Source organism: Rhinoderma darwinii, chromosome 1 (assembly GCF_050947455.1).
Source record: "Rhinoderma darwinii isolate aRhiDar2 chromosome 1, aRhiDar2.hap1, whole genome shotgun sequence".
NCBI classification, from domain to species: Eukaryota; Metazoa; Chordata; class Amphibia; order Anura; family Rhinodermatidae; genus Rhinoderma; species Rhinoderma darwinii.
In genome coordinates, this window is record NC_134687.1 from 642,963,758 (window position 1) to 642,971,074 (window position 7,317).

A 7,317-nucleotide genomic window follows, 5' to 3' on the forward strand; every position below is an offset into this window, starting at 1 on the left:
TAGATTTGGGTTCCTAGAGCACTGGGCTGACTTTTCATTGGGGTACAAACTGTATTCTGCAGATGATTTGCACCTAAATGGAAGGGGGTCCGCTGTGCTGGGGGAGAGAATTCTAGCTGGGGTGGCGGAGTGTTTAAACTAGGGCTGAGGAGGGAGGCCAATGTAGGAAATAAAGGGGTAGTTAGGTTAGAGAGGGGTCAGACTATATTGGTGGGGGGAGAAACAGACGGTGGGGAGAGGACTAGGCAACAAGATAAGGAGATCCTTTCGTTACAAAACAGCAGTGAAAATAAAAAGGCCCAAATGTCAAATAATCACATTTCTGATAGTGAAAGTGAAACATTTAAAGGAAAGTTAAAGTGTATGTTCACAAATGCCAGAAGTCTAGCAAGCAAAATGGGGGAGCTGGAGGCCTTAATACTGGAAGAAGATATAGATATAGTTGGTGTTGCTGAAACATGGCTGGACTCTTCACATGACTGGGCTGTAAATCTACAGGGTTTTACACTGTTTCGGAAAGACAGGGCAAAATAGGAAAGGTGGTGGTGTATGTCTGTATGTGAGAAGCGATATGAAGGTGAGTGTAAATGAGACATTAGAGGGTGAAGACTGTGAGGAGGTTGAAACCTTGTGGGTGGAATTACAAAGGGAAGTAAACACTGAAAAAATTACTTTTGGTGTAATCTATAGACCCCCCAATATAACTGAAGAGATAGAAGGTCAAATATATAAACAAATGGAGCGGGCTGCACAGGCGGGTACTGTTGTGATAATGGGAGATTTTAATTATCGGGATATTAATTGGTGTCATGGTTCGGCTTCAACTGCAAAGGGGAGACATTTCCTCAACCTGTTGCAGGAAAATGTTATGTGCCAGTTTGTGGAAGACCCGACTAGAGGTGAAGCTCTGTTGGATCTGGTCATTTCTAATAATGCAGAGCTTGTTGGGAATGTCAATGTTCGTGAAAACCTTGGTAACAGTGATCATAATATAGTTATATTTTACCTATACTGTAAAAAACAAACGCAGGCTGGGAGGGCAAAAACATTTAATTTTAAGAAAGCCAATTTCCCCAGGATGAGGGCGGCAATTCAGGATATAGACTGGGAAGAACTAATGTCAAATAATGGGACAAATGATAATCTACTTTGAGTTATTATAGTGCAAAATGTATTCCTACAGGTAACAAGTATAAACGACTAAAATTAAACCCCACATGGCTTACACCTTCTGTGAAAGGGGCAATACATGACAAAAAAAGGGCATTTAAAAAATACAAATCTGAGGGTACATCTGCAGCCTTTGTAAAATATAAAGAGCTTAATAAAATCTGTAAAAATGTAATAAAATCAGCAAAAATACAAAATGAAAGGCAGGTGGCCAAGGATAGTAAAACAAATCCTAAAAAATTCTTCAAGCATATAAATGCCAAAAAGCCCAGGTCTGAACATGTAGGACCCTTAGATAGTGGTAATGGGGAGTTGGTCACAGGGGATCAAGAGAAGGCAGAGTTACTAAATGGGTTCTTCCGCTCGGTATATACATCAGAAGAAGGAGCAGCTGATGTAGCCGCTGCCGGTGCTGTTAATATATCAGTTGATATACTGAATTGGATGAATGTAGATATGGTCCAATTTAAATTAAATAAAATAAATGTACACAAGGCCCCGGGACCAGATGGGTTACACCCTAGAGTTCTTAAAGAGCTTAGTTCAGTTATTTCTGTCCCCCTCTTCATAATATTTAGAGAGTCTCTCATGAGTGGTATAGTGCCAAGGGACTGGCGCAGGGCAAATGTGGTGCCTATTTTCAAAAAGGGCTCTAGGTCTTCGCCGGGTAATTATAGACCAGTAAGCTTAACATCAATTGTGGGGAAAATGTTTGAGGGGCTATTGAGGGACTATATACAGAATTATGTGACAATAAATAGTATTATAAGTGACAGCCAGCATGGTTTTACAAAGGATAGAAGCTGTCAAACCAACCTGATTTGTTTTTATGAAGAGGTAAGCAGAAGCCTAGACAGAGGGGCCGCTGTGGATATAGTGTTTTTGGACTTTGCAAAGGCATTTGACACTGTCCCTCATAGACATCTAATGGGTAAATTAAGGACTATAGGTTTAGAAAGTATAGTTTGTAATTGGATTGAGAATTGGCTCAAGGACCGTATCCAGAGAGTTGTGGTCAATGATTCCTACTCTGAATGGTCCCCAGTTATAAGTGGTGTACCCCAGGGTTCAGTGCTGGGACCACTATTATTCAACTTATTTATTAATGATATAGAGGATGGGATTAATAGCACTATTTCTATTTTTGCAGATGACACCAAGCTATGCAATATAGTTCAGACTATGGAAGATGTTTGTGAATTGCAGGCAGATTTAAACAAACTAAGTGTTTGGGCGTCCACTTGGCAAATGAAGTTTAATGTAGATAAATGTAAAGTTATGCATCTGGGTACAAAAAACCTGCAAGCATCATATGTCCTAGGGGGAGCTACACTGGGGGAGTCAATTGTTGAGAAGGATCTGGGTGTACTTGTAAATCATAAACTAAATTTCAGCATGCAGGGTCAATCAGCTGCTTCAAAGGCCAGCAAAATATTGTCGTGTATCAAAAGAGGCATGGACTCGCGGGACAGGGATGTAATATTACCACTTTACAAAGCATTAGTGAGGCCTCATCTAGAATATGCAGTCCAGTTCTGGGCTCCAGTTCATAGAAAGGATGCCCTGGAGTTGGAAAAAATACAAAGAAGAGCAACGAAGCTAATAAGGGGCATGGAGAATCTAAGTTATGAGGAAAGATTAAAATAACTAAACCTATTTAGCCTTGAGAAAAGACGACTAAGGGGGGACATGATTAACTTATATAAATATATGAATGGCGCATACAAAAAATATGGTGAAATCCTGTTCCATGTAAAACCCCCTCAAAAAACAAGGGGGCACTCCCTCCGTCTGGAGAAAAAAAGGTTCAAGCTGCAGAGGCGACAAGCCTTCTTTACTGTGAGAACTGTGAATCTATGGAATAGCCTACCGCAGGAGCTGGTCGCAGCAGGGACAGTAGATGGCTTTAAAAAAGGCTTAGATAATTTCCTAGTACAAAAAAATATTAACTGCTATGTGTAGATATTTTTTACTTCCCCTTTCCCATCCCACTTCCCCTTTCCCATCCCTTGGTTGAACTTGATGGACATGTGTCTTTTTTCAACCGTACAAACTACTACTACTACTACTTATGGCGTTATTCCTAACCGTAGTGGGCACTTTCAGCAGGATAATGCCGCCCGCCACACTGCAAATATTGATCAGGAATGGTTCAAGGAGTTGACTTGGCTCCAAATACCCCAGATCTCAATCCGATCGATTATCTGTAGGGTGTGCTGGAAAAACAAGTCCGATCCATGAAGGCCGCACCTCACAACTTACAGGACTTGAAGGATCGGCTAACGTCTTGTACCAGATACCATGGAGATGCCACGTCTCCATGGGTCAGAGCTGTTTTGGCAGCACGGGGGCGGCCTTTACCATATTAGGCAGTTGGTTTTTAGGTTAGGGCTGATCGGGATAGACAGAGAGAGACATTTTAAATAGTTACATAGTTAGTGAGTTAAACAAGGTCTAAGTCCATCAAGTTTAAACTTCTTTATAGAGGACTTGTCGGCTCTCCTCACATGTCTGTTTTATGACATACTTGTATTCCCCATGAATCAACAATACTGGGGCATCTTTTCTCAGAACTCTACGTTATGCAGTTCCTCGGTTATTCCTACTGGAAATTTAAGATTAAATTGAGAAAAAGGGTGTTACCATTCCCCTTGTGAAAGAGTTGTGTCCCTACACCTTTTGATATTGTCAGCACTTTTTGGACATTGTCAGACTGTATGGACACACCCTCGGCTGGTAACACCTAGATGTCAAATCATTCATACATTTCTAGGAGGAATAACAGAGGAACAGTACAATGCAAAGTTCTAAGAAAAGGTGATCTATAATTGTTAAATTATGGGAAATGCAAGTATTTAATATATCTAACGAATCCCAGTAGATTTAGAGGAAGTTGAAAACCAATCTTTACACGACATAGACCCAATTCTACAAAAGTGGATAATACCTCCATGCCCCCGGCTGACAATCGGATAGATCCCTGTATCCACATTCTACATTACTAGCAGTGACCCTGTATATTGTGTCTTACAAGGAAGATATTTAACCCTTTGTTATATCTCCATGATTGTCACGTCCGCTGTTCCCACATGATAGAACTTTACACTCCTCATGTTGTAGAGATTATAAGAGCAGTACAGATCAGTCACTGGTTATATAAGACTATGTTCACACATAGAAAAATGGTTGCAGAAATTTCTGTGATTGTCCAACTCATCTGATTGTGGTTTAAAACTTCATGTACCTGCTACAAAAACAACAACATTCAGTTATAAGGAAACTTCTACAACAAATCTGTGAACATTCCCTAGTGCAGCACTGCAGCAAAGCGAGGAACGTGTGATCTGACATCAGGAATCACATATCTGTATATACTGCACATGATGGAATTAACACTTCAACAAAAAAATTATAATATATAAATTATATATCTATATCTCACCTTGTGATGTGCGCGACCGATAGTTCTCCATCATGACCTCCTCGTACAGATCCTTGTGTTCTTCAAGATACTCCCACTCCTCCATGGAGAAATAAACAGTGACATCCTGACACCTTATAGGAACCTGACACACACAATGATACAGTCATCACCCAGACACCTCCAGTGCTGTTACTGTAGAATTTCCCAGCATTCCCAGCAGTGTCACCTCTCCAGTCAGCAGCTCCGTCATCTTGTAGATCAGTTTTAAGATCTTCTTATTGTTCTTCTCATGTATCTGGGAGTGAGGGGGTGGCTCTGTGATGGGGCTCTGACTACTACACCATCCTTATGACTCATGGATGATGGGAGTCGTACAGTCACCCGATGTCTTCTTCACTATTGTGTACTCCTGTGTATGGAGAGAGACACTTAGAGAACTGAGCACAGTATTCCCCCCTCAGTAGAAAGAGGGAGATTGTGACCCCGCTGTATAGAGCTCTAGTGACCCCACATCTGTAATACTGGAGACCTCACCTACAAAAACACATTGAGAAAATAGAATGAGGCCAAAACTAAAAAGGAAATACTATTGGGGGGACTAGATGGACCATGTGCTCTCCTCCTGCCGTCATCTTCTATGTTTCTATATAGATGTCATCCTGATCCTCCTGGTTCCTTGTCATTCTCATTGCTCTACAACATTACTATTGCTGCATTGGTGACATGACACATAACTGACCGTATTGGTGGCTGATCTTCAGCTTTTCTGCTGTTGGCTTCTTGACGTCACTTGGAAGGTCTGGACGCTGTTATACAGGACACTGGATTCTTCCTATTACTTCCTATTATGCATTGTCCCTTCCCAATGTGTGACTTGTTCTATAATGTAGAAAAGTTTACGTCTCCGCTCAACAGGTAGATGATCTCCAAGGTGAAGTTTAATATTCTTCTGCTCATCTCATTCCTGTCCTTGTCCATCCTTGGTGGGTCATTTAGGAGAAGGAACGTTGTGGAGGAGAAGATGAGAAGACTGGAGGAACTGGAGGATCTAGTACTGCAGACGTCTTTATAAAGAAAGGGGAAGATAGAAATCATACAGGGGACAACATCATGTGTGACATACAGAACCACACTTATTGATCATTGAGCGAGATTATCGGCTGTGTGCTGTAGCTGACACTTCAAGGTAACGAGAGGGATCCCGCTCGTTTAACCCGTTAAATGCCACGGTCAATAGCGACCGCGGCATTTAAATTACTAGAAATGGGGGCGGCCCACTGCGATGTTCTAATGGCCCCCCTTGCGACACAATCGGTGGGGCGCCGTTGGTTGGCATGGCAGCTGATGACGGTCCCCAGGTCTGTTTTTCTGAAGGAATCAATAGCGTAGTCGACTGCGCTATTGATTCCGTCATTAAAATGGAAACCTGCCAGAATGGTGACAAACGGAAACCATTAGCAAGGTTTCCGTCACCATTGATATCAATGGTGACGGAAACGGAAGCTGTGGTTTCAGTTTGACTTTCCGTTGCGGGGTTCACCCGACAGAAACCTCAGACGGAACGGAAAGCCAATTCTGATGTGAACAGGTCCTAAATGCGGCTCCACCTCTGCCCGTGCCCAGGGCTGGCATTAGGGGGGCAAACTGTGCAATTGCCCAGGGCCCCAATTCTCAAAGGGCCCCCTGGTTCAGCACCGCTGTTTAGCTGCCTGTCCGAGGATGCGTGCAGCTGAAAAACAGTTTAGAGACTGTAAGCACAAAACTGCTCTCTCTATGCTGACAGCACTGTGTGATAGCAGAGGAGAGGAGGCCCACCCACCGGCAGAATCGGCTAGTTGCTCAGTCTCTGTCAGGTCCTGCATCACCTACCTCAGCCTAGCTTGTAGTAACAAGTAACATTTAGCAGTCGGGACAGACATAAGGGGAGGGAGACTGCAGACACTCAAACACAAGAGATTTCCTGTACTGTAGTGTCAATGCTCCTCCACTCACAAAACTTCATGTGCAGAAAAGGTTAGTCTATGTGTAATGTGTGTGCATAATGTGCAGATATGTTATAATAATAATCTTTATTTATATAGCGCCAACATATTACGCAGCACTTTACAATTTAGAGGGAACATGATACAAACAAAATCAGACATTACATAGTGACAAAGTTAATTTACAATTCAAACCAGAGGAGTGAGGACCCTGCTCGCAAGAGCTTACAATCTATGAGGAAATAAGGGAGACACAAAGTGTAACAGTTTTTGTTCTGTACAATAGTTCAGCCATTTTTTATAGACATGGGTGGTACACATAAAGCTGCATGAGCCGGTCACCAGCCAGTATCCGTGTATGACGCTTATTCTGATAACTAATCTAAAAGTGGGGCCATGGAAAGGAGTCAGATTAGGGAATGTTATAGGCCTGTCTAAATAGATGTGTTTTCAGGGCACGTTTAAAACTGTGGATATTGGGAATTACTCTGATTGTCTGGGGTAGCACATTCCAGGGGACCGGAGCAGCACGAGAAAAATCTTGGAGACTGGAGTGGGAGTTTCGGATTATGGAGGAGCCCGAGTAGGGTGGTAGACAGATGAGGGAGGAGATGTAAGGAGGTGCAGCACTGGAGAGAGCTTTGTGGGTGAGAGTAATAAGTTTAAAGTTTATTCTGAAGGGGATGTGCAACCAGTGCAGTGACTGGCACAGATTAGAGGCGTTGGTGTAGCGGTTGGTCA

The 7,317-nt window shown here is 42.5% G+C and overlaps 1 pseudogene; it reads right to left on the reverse strand.

The window, feature by feature from the left end:
• LOC142695368 (uncharacterized) overlaps positions 1 to 5,572 on the reverse strand; it is a 204,559-nt pseudogene extending 198,987 nt beyond the window's left edge.
• Positions 5,573 to 7,317: the final 1,745 nt, after the last annotated feature.